Source organism: Chiloscyllium punctatum, chromosome 22, assembly GCF_047496795.1.
Source record: "Chiloscyllium punctatum isolate Juve2018m chromosome 22, sChiPun1.3, whole genome shotgun sequence".
Taxonomy (NCBI): Eukaryota; Metazoa; Chordata; class Chondrichthyes; order Orectolobiformes; family Hemiscylliidae; genus Chiloscyllium; species Chiloscyllium punctatum.
The window spans coordinates 40,512,231-40,526,717 of NC_092760.1; positions in this window are offsets into that span (position 1 = coordinate 40,512,231).

The window sequence follows — 14,487 nt, forward strand, 5'->3', positions numbered from 1 at the left end:
TGAAAGGATGCTATTAATCTAGTGTACAGCTCTTGCATCACTCCTCCTCTTAGGAGTCTCTTCTCCTTGCTGCTGCAGCTTTTGCTCATCTTCTCATGTTCAGGAAGTCCACCTCTGCGCTCATCCCATACCTGCCACTCATGGGCTTTTTTCAAAATACGATCATAGGATTTAAGCTTCACTGGCAAGGCCAGTATTTATTACTCATCCCGAATACCACTGATGAGGTGACTACGAGCCACTATTTTTTAACTATATCAATTTGGAGCTGCACTGTTAGGAAAGGAGCTCTGGGACTTTAAACTCACCAATAGCAAGGGAGTGATAATATTAGGACAAATCAGGATGTCATATGCTTAGATGCTAACTTGCAGGTAATGGTGTTCCCTTGCATCTACTGGCCTAGTCCTTGTAGGATTCAGATGTCGTAGGTTGGAAGGTGTTGTCACAGGGACATTTGGGAAGTTACTGCAATGCTTGTAGCTGACACTCACTGCTGTCACTGTGCCAGTGGTGGAGGGAGTGATGTTTAAAATGGGAATGGTGTGCCAATCAAGCTGACTACTTTGTCCTGAACAGTATAGAGTTTCTTGATTATTGCTGGAACTGCAGTATTCAGGCAAGCAAAGGGTATTCCAATACATCCCAACGTGACTTGTATAGGTTTTTTGGAACCAGGAGGAATTACTAGCCTTCAAACAACTGTTCTTGAACACTGCCTCAATATTGATATGGCTGGTCCAGTTAAGATTCCAGTCAATGGCATCAGCAAAGATACTTACAACAAAAAATATTCTATGATGATAATGCTGTTGAAAGTAGATTGAGATGGTTAGTGTCTCTAATGTATGAGACGGTCATTGCCTAATGCCTGTGTAATGCAAATTTTACTCACCATATATCAGCCCTGGCATTAATGCTGTTTGAGTCTTGCTACACATGGGCAAGGAGTAGTTCAGTATTTGAGCAGCTACAATAGCATTAAACATGGCAATGGTCAATAAACATCCCAATTTTGACATTCTGGGAGAGGAAAGGCCATTGGACAGCTGAAAATGGTAGGGCCTATGACATTTCCCTGAAGACCTCCTGCAACAATGTCCTCGAGTTGAGATGGCTGTCCACCTTTCCTTGTGTGAGATATGACTAAAATCAATGGAGAGGTTTCTATTTAATTCCCATTGGCTTCAACTATAATCAGGTTCCTTGATGCCATACTCAGGCAAATGCTACCTTTGTATCAAAAGCAAAAACTGATAGTATCGTCAGCTGAGGAATTTGGCATTTTGACCAAGGCTGTATTGAAGTCAAATGTCCCTAGTCAAGACTTACCTGCGATAATGATTTCAAAAATATATGAGATTCAATTTCAAAAGCACTGCTGAATATCAGCACTGGCATGAATGCATGAATAAGCAATAATGGATTGATGTTTGCCAAAGTCTCACTGTATTGGCGAACCTAAAAATATCAGAAAGAAACATTATCTAGTCATCTATTATATATTTAAGTCAAAATAATAGATGTAATACAACAGTGGCAGACTATTCTACAGAACAATCTCAAACTCCAAGTAGAGAGTATCAAATTAGCAAAAATATCATTACAAACAATGTTAATTTGTAAACAGCATATATGACACAACATCTACTTTTTTAATTCACTCAAGGGATGTGGGTGGCTTGCCAGTACTTATTGCCCATCCCTAGTTGCCTTTGAAAACATGATGGGGAGCTGCCTTCTTGAACCACTGCAGTCCATGTCTACGTAGATCCACAATGCCTTTAGGTAGGGAATTCTAGGATTTTAACCCAGTGATAGTGAAGATAGTTCAAATTGGGAAATCTCCTAGCTTGTGCACAGACCTAGGGAGGAAGTACATTGTGCAGAGCAATTGTTGCCCCTGGACAGGGCTCAGGAAGGGATACAATCAGGTCTGCTATCAGTGTGGAGGCATGCTGGTTAAAAGGCCTCCCTCAATCATCAAGGACTTCAGGTCAGTTGTTTAAATTAAATATTAGGCTTTCTAGCCATGACACTACAATCCCTCTGAAGCCCTCATGCATGCCAACTCATGTGAACACAAGACTGTCACCCATCCTACTTCCATTCACAGTTGTCAGAGTAACTCATGACAAATCATGACCCCTCCCCACGCATTACATTTTGTCTTTACTCCCTCCACATCAACTCAACGATTTGTTCACAGGTGGGCCCTCCTGAAACTATGAGAAAATATGTTCTAGACATGGATCACAGAGATCATATTATGAAAACAAATCTATTTAATGAAAGCCCATTCAATTCATTTCAATCTCCACAAATATCTAATGTGTTTCAAAACAAACATTTATACTTATAACCCCATATTGAAGATGACTAATCTTTTAACAGCCTGAGCTGTCAATCAAGTTGTGAACTTTCAGCCTCCCCGCTGTAGTGATAGGTGGAGCAAATCAGTCAAATCATAATTATGCCATATATAGAGCACTTAGGGTTATCAAACTGTTGCAGAAATTCATAAAATAACTTCTTACTTTACAGACAAGGCAGCTGTTTTGTTTTATTTTTGAAAGGGCAAGGGATTTAAAAAGTTTAAGTTTCACAGTTCCACATAACGCACCCAACTTTTATGTACGTCTACATTTCCAACATAAATTTATTAACACACAATGCAGATTGAGGCCTTTCCTGGAGAATCTACTTGTCTTGTGCACTGAGTTTAAATGATGCAGACAATTTGTAATTCATACTTCTGCACTTCCAAATTTGTCCTTTCTCCTTTATCACTGACAACAAGATCGACCAGGAGACAGTGGAGTAAGGCTCCGTAGCTTAGCAAAAATCCAGGCCTTTAACTCTGCTCTTTTCTCCATAGATGATACTTGATCAGTTTAATATTTTCAGCTTTGCCCGATTTGATTTCATTTCATTTAAGTAATTTCAACCAATGCTGAATTTGGGTTCTGCTACGGTTACTCAGGTCCCCACTTTATCTTGGTCCAAACATGGATAAAAGAGCCCAACTCAAGGCATTTGACATCAAATGAACATTTGGCCAAGAATGATATAAAGGAACCCTAACAAATTTAAATTAATAAAAATCTCTCTCCTGGTTGGAATCATATCTAGCAAGTGTTCTGCTTTTTGGAGGTCAACCATTTCTGTATCAGAATATCATCACAGGAGTTTCTCAGTGTAGGTACTTTTAAACAACCTGCTCGGAGATGTTATGACACGTCTCTGGAACAGGTGAGAGTTGAACCGAGCCTCCTGGCTGAGAGTTAGGGATTCTACCATTGTGCCACAACAGTCCTTCAAAACTAATGTTCATATTTTCTAATTAACCTATTCAGAGATATTACATACTCCTAACTGGTGGCTGCTGAATCCTCCATTAGGAAGTTGAACAGTTCATCGACTTCATGAAAACCTTCCATCCTGACCTCAAATTCATCAGACATCTTGATCATCTGGACCATCTCAGACACTTTGCTCCCCTTCCTGGACCTGTCCATCTCTATTTCTGGAGACCGAATCAGAACAAACATCTACTTCAAACCCACAGACTCCCACAGCTACCTGGACAACACCTCCTCCTATCCTCCCTCCTGTAAAAACATTATTCCTTACTACTAATTCCTCTGCCTCTACCACATCTGCTCCCAGGAGGAGCAACTCCACTCCAGAACATCCCAGATGGCCTCCTACTTCAAGGACTGCAATTTCCCCTCCCACATGGTCAACAATGCCCTTCAGTGCATCTCCTACACTTCCCACAATTCCAACTTTGAACCGCACACCTCTAACAGCAACAAAGGTAAACCTTCCACTCCACCAATATCTGGATACAACACATCATCCTCCACCATTTCCATCACCTACAGTCAGAACCAACCACCTCAGACATATTTCCCTCCCCACTCCTATCAGCACTCCGCACAGAACATTCCCTCTGTGACTCCCTCGTTAGGTCCGCACACGCACACCAACCCATCCTCCACCTTCCCCTGCCACCGCAAGAGGTGTAAAACCTGTGCGTACACCTCCCCCCTCACCTCCATTCAAGGCCCCAAAGGATCCTTCCACATCCAGTAAAGATTTTCGTGCATATCCAAACACTTCATCTACTATGTCCATTGCTCTTGAAGTGATCTCCTCTACATTGGGGAGACAGGACACCAACTTGTGGAACATTTCAGAGAACATCTCCAGGTTACGTGCAACAAACAAACCCAAAGCCCTATGGCCAACCACTTCAACTTCCCTTCCCACTCCGCCAAAGACATGCAAGTCCTGTGCATCCTCCGCTGAAAAATCCAAGCCACCCAATACCTGGAGGAAGAACACCTCACCTTCCACCTTGGGAACCTCCAACCACTCAGCATCAATGTCGATTTCACTAGTTTCCTCATCTGCTCTCCCCCCACCTTGTCCCAGATCCAACCCTCCAACTTGGCACCGCCCTCTTGAACTGTCCTACCTGTCCATCTTCCTTCCTACCTATCCGCTCCACCCCTACCACCATCACGACTCGATCTTCATCGACCTGCCTTCAAAGCTATCTTCCCCCCCACTCCTATTTATCTCTCGGCCCCCTTCACATTCCTGATGAAGGGCTTATGCCAGAGGCGTTGACTCTCCTGCCGCTCGAATGCTACCTGACCTGCTGTGCTTTTCCTGCACCACACTTTTTGACTCGGATCTCCAGCATCTGCAGTCCTCACTTACTCCTTGACAGCTGAAACCAAGTCTCCTGTCTCAAGGATAGGGGCCCTATTACTGTGTCACAAATGCCCTTGGTTTCTCAATGTAATATCCCACACCAAAATAATTTTCTCCTGCTCCAATGTCTTTTTCTCCATCATACAGGTTAGATGTAAGGATTTTCAATAATGATTACGCCATGTTCAGTACCATTCAGACCTCTTATAACTGAAGACAACAGTGCCCATATGTTATAAGATCTGAACGAAAGGCACAGGTTGACATAAGCAAGTAACATTGACTCCACCTTAGTGCCATGTAGGACTACATGCCAAAGGACTAAATCATAATCTATTGTTGTTTAACGATATTGCCATTACTGAATCCTCCATTTCCAACATCCAATCTGGCCAATTATCACCTCATCAGTCAACTCTTGATTATCAGTTAATGTTGGAAGGTGTCATTCAACAGTGCTATTAAGCAACACCTGCTTAGCAACAATCTGCTCACTTACACGCAGTACAGGTTCCACCAGGACCACTCAGTTGCTGACCTCATTTCATCCTTTAGTTCAAATATGAATGTAACTGCCAAATTTCAGAAGTGACAGCCTCTGACATCAAGATACATCTGACTGAGTGTGGCATCAAGGATTCTCAGCAAAACTGAAATCAATGGGAATCATTGGCAAAAACTCCCCACCATCTTCAAGGCACAAGTCAGGATTGAGATGGAATACTTGCCACTTGCCTGGAAAAGTGCAATTCTAACAGCACCTCAAGCAGCTTGACACCATCCTAGACAAAGCAGTCAACTTGATTGGCACAACATCAACAAGCATCCACGCCACAAGATGCACTGCAGAAATTTTCCAAAGATTCTTGGATAATACCTTCCAAACCCATGACCACTTCTATCTAGAAGGACAAGGGCAACATATAGGGTGTATTGCTAAACAAAGAGACCATGGAGTGCAGGTTCATAACTCTTTGAAAGTAGAGTCACAGGTAGTTAGGACAGTGAAGAAGGGGTTTGCTATGCTTTCCTTTATTGATCAGAGCATTCAGTAGGTCATTGCAGCTGTACAGGACATTGGTTAGGCCACTCTTGGAATATTGTGTGCAATTCTGGTCTCCTTATCAGAAGGATGTTCTGAAACTTGAAAGGGTTCAGAAAATATCTAAAAGGCATGTTGCCAGGGTTGGAGGATTTGAGTTATAGGCAAAGGCTGAATAGGCTGGGACCATTTTCCCTGGAGCATTGGAGGCTGAGGGGTGACCTTATAGAGGTTATTAAAATCATGAGAGGCATGGATAGAATGAACAGACAAGATCTTTTCCCTGGGGGTGGGGGCATTCAGAGCTAGATGGCATAGGTTTAGGTTGAGAGGGGAAAGATATAAAAGAGACCCAAGTGGCAATGTTTTCACACAGAGGGGGGTGCATGTGTGGAATGGATACCAGCGGAAGTGGTGGAGGCTGGTACAATTGCAATGTTTAAATGACATCTGGATGGGTATATGAATAGGAAGGGTTTAGAGGGATATGGGCTAAGTGCTGGCAAATGGGACTCGATTAGGTTAAGATATCTGGTCAGCATGGACGAGTTGGACCGAAGGGTCTGTTTCCATGCTGTATATCTTTATGATTCTATATACATAGGAACACCATCACCTGTATGTTCCCCTCCAAGGCGCTCACCATCCTCACTGGGAAATATATTGCTGTTCTTTAATTGTTGCTGAGTTAAATTCCTAGAATTTCCTCCCTAACAGTATTGTGGGTCTACTGACAGCACATGAAATACAGCAGTCAAGAAGGCAGCTCATCATCTTCTTCTCAAACGCAACTTGGGACGGCCAATAAATTTGCCCAGCTACTGAAGCCCACTGCAGCATAGTAGGAGCTGCAACAGGCTGATTACTAGCATTGTGAAACTGATGCATCGAACATATATTTATCTCTCAGAAGAAATATAAAGAAACCAAGAAATTCTCAAAAGACTGCAAAATGTCTGGCTAGAAATAATTCAGGTCTCTTAATTGGCTTTTATCTGACCATTTTGATGTTTATTTAACAACAATTAGAATTTGCAGCCTTAAATAGAGAACTAAACATGCTCAACCAAATTGTTCCTCATGTTACAAAAAAGCACAGCTTTGAACTTATTGCAAGCAGCACAATAGGGCATTTGCTAGGTATTAGAGAAATGGCCACACAAAATATTTTCTATAATATGGTTGGTTGTTTTTGAATTTTGTTGTAGGACGCATACTCAGCTTCAAACTCTATATTCTACTCATCAACAAGAGTGAATATTTGCATCTCCATATCATCACTCTCCTATATATAACCATTCAAACCTATTCCACATCACTGCCATAAAGGCACATATTTCTGTAAAGCTCTCAATATTCTCAACCTCTACTATAGCGACACAGTTGTCTGCATCTTATTCTTCACCAAATTCTGTTTTCAACAACAATTCCTATTTGCATAGCACCTTTAAAAGAACAAACATTTCCAAGGTCAACAGACACACTGCTGATATTCTCATCCCAAAGTTGACTGCCTTTCCATATCTTTCACTACCTTAAGGATCCCCAGCCCATTCATCAACTCCTATTACTGCCAGAGCTCTTATTCTTAAGCATGCTTTATGTTCATCAACCATTTATCAAGCAAAGAATTTTCTAAATAAAAATCTCTAAGATAAATGATAAGTATCGTACAATCAACCAGAAGAAAACCTTTTAATTACTCTGGAGATGTAATCGGTTCCCAAGTCCAGAATTTCATTTCTCGAAAAGACCAATGAGCTACTAGCCAAAGATGTGAAAACTGATTTGTTTCCACAATTATCAAAGGAACTTTCAAATATAACAGTATGACACTCACAAGACAAGACTATTTTAAAACTTGAAACAAAATGAACTGACTATCTTTTTTAAAAAGATGGTATTTCAGTAAGCCTAAGATGCATACCTGTGGATACTTAACACTTAATGCTCCAAAAGCAATACCAGCCATGCAAACAATTACAGTGTATGGAAGCTTTATTCTCTTTAGCAAAGTTCTGGTCACAGCTGAAAAATAAAGCCCAAATGGATTTTTAGTTTTCTTAATACAAGAGCTAAGAAAATTAAAACACATTAACTTGATACAAGAAAACAACGTAAATCAGATGCAACTTTTAAAAATTAATTACATAAAACATTTCCTGTCTTGTAGTTATTCTAACCAAATCAATACCAGAACTATAAAAGTTAAATTTTAAAATTTACTATAAAAGTTTCTTAAGGAAGGAACTAAAGCATATTAAATTAAGTAATTTGCACGTTCCACCCCACAATGGCTAAAATGAAGGAGTAGCAGATGGCTGATGAAACTGTATGGCAGCTCATTTCAATTCTCTGATACTACAATTTCAGGATGCATGACCAGATAGCACTGTTTTAAATTTGATTAATCTAAATCTCTAAATCTTCCAAAGAAATTTTAACAGCACTCATATTTTTCTCCATCACCACTATCAGCACCCCTGCACACCTGGCTTTTTGTTCGTGACTCTGAAGGCTCCTCAGCCTCAAGTATTTGCTGAATTTCCCTTCAAAATTATTTTTAGCATTAGTTTCCAATACTTTTTCAGTTAGTGTACTCCTATTCATGATAATTATGCAAAAAGATGATTTCTCTAGTACAACTCCATTTTAATCTTTTGCTACTGATTGGAATTTATGACTCTGCCTGTTGACCCCATCTTTAGATTTTTTCCACATACTCTATCAAAACATCTCATCTTCTTATTAGTTCACCTCCTAATCTTCTCTGTTCCAAGGAAAATAACTTAACATTTTCAACCTCGCTATAACTGAATTTCTCATATTTATTAATAGCTGAAAAACCTTTTCTGTGCGCTTTGTCTTTATATCTTCTCTGAAGTGAAGACTCTGAAGCTTTCCAGTTAAACCCAGCTAAGCCCTAATCTGCTTGAATTGATAGAAAAGATCTCATGATATTAGTTTGAAGTAAGGAGTTACTCCAGTGCTCTAATTCTTACAATGCTCCAGTAACTACACTTCAGGAAGTGCTTAAATTGGCTGTAAAGCACTTTGAGCAATCCAAGGTTCATGAAACTTGCTATAAAAATGCAAGTCTTCTCTTTTAAGATACATTCCTCTATATATGAACCCAAGTGCCCACTTTTTAAACTTACAGCTATTCGGAAAGTTGAAGCTCTTTATGTTTATTTACAAAATCATGCAATTTATTGTATACTGTACCAGAACTACCAAGATGATTAAGTGACACTCTGCAAATAACTCCACCTTCCAGGATTCCAACTACTTTACCAACCTGAAACATATAGTTATCATCACTGTCTAATACATTGCCAAGTTTCACATCCTTTGCAATCTGAGGAACAATGCAATTGACAGACAGGTCGAGGTCAAGAGTCCGCACCCGCAACTCCAAAGCTTTACATGGTGGGCCAAAGTGCCTGTTCCTTTGCTGCACTGTTTTATGTTCTATGACATTCTAGCTCTGACCCTCTTCCAGTCAGACAATCAGACCCCAGGTGAAGTTCCTCAATATACACCCATTCCAGGCAGGATACCTCAAACAGTTAATTTTCCAGAGAAGGTCAAACTCCCCTTCCTTATTCATCCATCCTCACCTTCAGTAAGTTACAACAACGTTCATTTAAAAGGGAATAAAACAGAGAACTGTGGATGCTGGAAACAAAAACACAAATTGCTTGAGTATTTCAGCAGATTAGCACGATTTTCTCTCCAAAGATGCTAAAACCTCACTGAGTTTCTACAGTAATTTTATTTTTGTTAATTTATAAAAGCATTCCTTTCCTATTGGATGCTGCTCACCCAAACCACATGAAACCTATGTTTCAGAAGAAGCTATTTTAAAACAGACTTTCTTGAGTTAACAAGAGAGAGTTTATTACTAAACTTGAGCAGAATTAGTAACACAAAGACAGATCTAAAACAAAGAAGAAATTAATTCTCTTAAATAGTTGTGAATTGTGGAATTCACTAACCCACAATGTAGTGGACAACAGGACACTGAATAAATTTGAAAGGAAAAGATAGACAGATTTTTAGTTAGCAACAGGAGTTGAGGTCAAGATGAGTTGAGCCACAGTCATATTAAATAAGGTATAGATAGACGGCTGAATTGCCTGTTCCTGCACCTAATTTTAATATTTGTACTTCTAGTGTGTGTGCGAGAGGAAGGGATGGAGAGAGAGAGAGAGAGAGAGAGAGAGACACAGACAGACAGACAAAGAAAAAGATAGAGGGAAAGGGGGAGAGAGAGAGAGAGAGAGAGAGAGAGAGAAAGGGAGGGGGGGAAGAGAGAGAGAGAGAAAGGGGGATAAAGAAAGAAAAAAAGAGAGGGAAAAGGAGAGAGAGAGAAAGGGAGAGAGAGGGAGAGCAAGAGAGAGGGGGAGAGAGAGAGAGAGAGAGGAAGAGAAAGAGGGAGAGAAAGGATAGAGACAGGGAGAAAGAGGTGGAGAGAGAGAGAGAGAAAGAGAGGGAGAAAGAGAGATGGGGAGAAAGAGAGGGAGGGTGGAGAGAGGGAGCGAAAGAAAGAGACGGAGAGAAAGAAGGGGGAGGGGGGGAAGAGAGAGAGACAGAGAGAAAAAGAGGGAGAGAGAGAGAGAAAGAGGGAAAGAGAGAGAGAGGAAAAGAAAAAGAAAAAGAAAAAGAGAGAGATAGAGAGAAAGAGGTGGGAGAGAGAAGGGGGAGAGGGAGAGAGGATGAGCGAGAGAAAGGGAGAGGGGGAGAGAGAGAGAGAGGGAGAGAAAGGGTGAGAAAAGGAGAAAAACAGAGCACGAGAAAGGAAAAGAGAAAAAAAAGAGATAGAAAGAGAGAGAAAGAGAAAGACAGAAAGAGAGAGAGAGAAAGAAAGAGTAAAAGAAAGAGAGAGAAAAAGAGAGCAAGTAAGAGAGAAAGAAAGAGGGAAAGAACGAAAGAAAGAATGGAAGAGAAAAAAGAAAGAATTGTAAGAGGCAAGTCCAAAAGGTTAAAAAAACACATCAATCAACCAAGAGTGGATTGTGACTGTTTCAGTGGAGTTTCCTGATAGCACTGACATTTATATTTGAACAGTCAATTTCACAATCCTTAGTTTTGCAGATTGGTTGAAATTCTACCATTCCTATTCCCTTCAAATGTAATTGAATTACAACATTCACGAACATAGAGAGAGTTGGCTTGTAGTCCTATCTCCTTTATAACTAGTTTTCAGCACACCGAGTGAAGTACAGTCTTTATCTGTAACACAAGGATAACTGGGAGTTAATTCTTTAGCTGTGACCTCACAGCACACTAATGTGCAAATTCAGGCTGGCACGTGTACCTACATGAACTTTCAGTCCAATTAGCACGCTATAGTTGAGTTGAAACTGATTTTGTTAATCTCTTGTATTCTTCAAAAGGGAAAAACACAATGTGTCTGCAGTTTGGCATATAATCTATTGGGGAGTCGCCCCCTCATCATCTTTACAGTCACAAGAAATCACCATCCAGACTTTATTTGCTTGTCTCTCCTCTCTCATTTTTTTTGAAATTTAATTTGCATCCATCAGTGTGATCTTCAATGGGTATTCTCTCCAAACAGCCACTTAATTTACATTGCAGTCATTTTTTGGCTGCACCAGCTTTCTTCTAATAAGTACATTTGAGAATCTGAAGTTAAGTAAGTCCACAATAGTTCTCAGCAGTCCAGGGTAATGACTGCTGACAAGGTCTACGCATTATGATGCACTTTACATTTTCAAATTATTTTAAACAAAAAATACCATCATGCTTGAAATAATTCTGTTTGAATTTATATACATACAAATAGCGAGTTTTGAGATGATTTGTAGCTCAGGTTGAGGTTCTGTATGTAGGTTTGCTCACTGAGCTGGAAGGTTCATTCCCAGATGTTTCGTTACCCTACTAGGTAACATCTTCAGTGGGACTCCACGCGAAGCACTGTTGATAATTCCTGCTTTCTATTTATATGTTTGGGTTTCTTTAGATTGGTGATGGCATTTCCCATGGTGATGTCATTTCCTGTTCTTTTTCTCAGGGGGTGGTAGATGGAGTCTAACTCAATGTGTTTGTTGATAGAGTTCCAGTTGAAATGCCATGCTTCTAGGAATTCTCGTGCGTGTCTCTGTTTGGCTTGTCCTAGGATGGATGTGTTGTCCTAGTCGAAGTGGTGTCCTTCCTCATCTATATGTAAGGATACTAGGGAGAGAGGGTCATATTGTTTTGTGGCTAGTTGATGTTCATGTATCCTGGTGGCTAGTTTTCTGCCTGCTTGTCCACTGTAGTGTTTGTTACAGTCCTTGCACGGTATTTTGTAAATGACATTAGTTTTGCTTGTTGTCTGTATAGGGTCTTTCAAGTTCATTAGCTGCTGTTTTAGTGTGTTGGTGGGTTTGTGGGCTACCCTGATGCCAAGGGGTCTGAGTAGTCTGGCAGTCATTTCCACGATGTCTGATGTAGGGGATTTCTCAGCAACAAACCCAAACAAGATGACAAAACGCGTCCAGAAACTCTAGCCACTCCCCCCTACACCAAAGACATCTCGGAAATGACTGCCAGGCTAATCATACCCCTTAACATCAGGTAGTCCACAAACCCAGCTAATGAACTTGAAAGACTCTATACAGACAACATGCAAAACTAATGTTATTTACAAAATACCGTGCAAGGACTGTAACAAACTTAGAAACTGACTTAGAAATGAATCTTAAGAAATACTTATGGAAACCATGTGCCAGTCTCAAAAGCATCAATCTGGTACTCTTCGCAACCTGTCAATGAGCCAACCGCAAATCCATACCGCCAAACTGCCTTTAATTCCAGGAGTTTCAAACTTCTCGGTAAGCCTTTAGCAAATGCCTTCCTGAGGTCCACCTATATCAGCACGATGAAACCCTTCATGACTTTTCTGGATAAATCAACCCAAAACAGATGGGTGTACCCTCTCAGCTCTGATATCATCCTTGTATATGCATGTTTAGAATTTTTTCAAACTTCTTTTCCTTTTGTACAACAGAGATTAAACTTGGCACAGTATTTTAAGTATGATGCTACTAAGGGCCTACATCACAATTTAATGTAACTCGACAATTTCAAGTTCTATTATTCTAGAAATGAAGTCAACAGTTCTTGCATTTTTGATTTGATCTAATAACCTGTAACATTATTTCATGATTTGCTATTGTGTACCCCCAGATCCCTTTACTCTTTTGCACATTTAATTTCTTATTTTCTAAGTAATAGTCAGCGTCCTTATTTTTCCTACCAAAATGCACCCTCATACTTATAAGGATGTTAATTATATAAACTTATAAACCTGTCCTTGGATTTTGTCATAGTACTTCAGATTCTGGAATCCAAATTATTTCTTTTAAAATTATGAATGTCGTTCCAACAATGATCCCTATACAGTACCACATCCCACCTCCCGCCAGTCTCGTCAACCAATCTTTAAACCTACTCCTTTCTGTTTCATAGCCAGGTTTACAGCCATTCTGTGCTCAGCTCTTAACTCAATATACATTAATTTATCTAAAAGTCTACTGGGTACAATATAGAAGATCTAAAAGTACATATATATCAGCCATTTCTTCAAATTCCATTATCGAACTTTTCCAATCAGATTTCCACCCTTGACGCGGCACTGAATCATCCTCTACCAAAATTACCGTGACTATGGTGCACAAACTCGACTCATCCATCTCCATCTCTCGTTGATGTAAATTGTGGCCTACAAAACGATCGTGACTTTACCTCCGAATAGAAAGGTTCCAAAGATGAACAGAATGACATGCGGAAGATTTTCACCCAAGATTTTGGCGACGTCTCTTCTGAAATGCATATTCTTCTTCAAACTGTTTCTTCCAAATTCTTCAAAGTCCCAGCTGGTCATGTTCAACAGGTCGTCGCCTTTACTAACAACGCGCCACGATAAGTCCCACGTTCCGTTGAGCGCCACCCCCATGACTACCGCCGCCCCACCCCCCCGTTAAGGGCTTCCGTGCCGGCAGTTCACTTAAAGCCACGCGCTCCGAATACCAACTACGTTTGAACGAAGTGCGGGACTGCACGTGCGGCTCGGCTGCAGAACGCGCGCTCGCCTCGCTGTCACATGGCCTCGAACATCACATGGGATCTTCTTTAAGGTTTAGACTCATAGAGTTCATCGAGATATACATCACGGAAACACACCCTTCGGTCCAACTCGTCCATGCCAACCGGATATCCCACCCCAATCTAGTTCCCCTGAATATCTGAAATAATTTCAGAAAATATTGGAAGTAAACATTCAGCACTTATGAAGAGAAACGTCGTTATGTTAACTCTTGCGCAGTCCGACCTCCCCCGCCCCGAAACAACTTGTGCAGATATATAATTACACACCTCTCTAGCAGGTGGGACTTGAACTCGGGTCTCATTCTCGGGATACGACACCCGGTGAGAAGGGATGATCTGCTTCTCTGTATTCTTTAAAAAATGTTGTGGCTAACCAAGAAGAGAATAAACTGAGAGAAGCAGATCAGCCCTCCTCACCTGACCATCCTCTTGGATGGTGAGAACACTTTTTTTAAAGAACACAGCCATTATCCTTTAAGCAAAAGGTAATTAATTAGATCAAAATTAGGGAGTCAAATTGCAGGATTTTCTTGAGCGGAAGAATGAGCGAAAGAAAACGATTAAAAAGAGGTGACATCAAACACACAGGCACAGATAATAAGTTT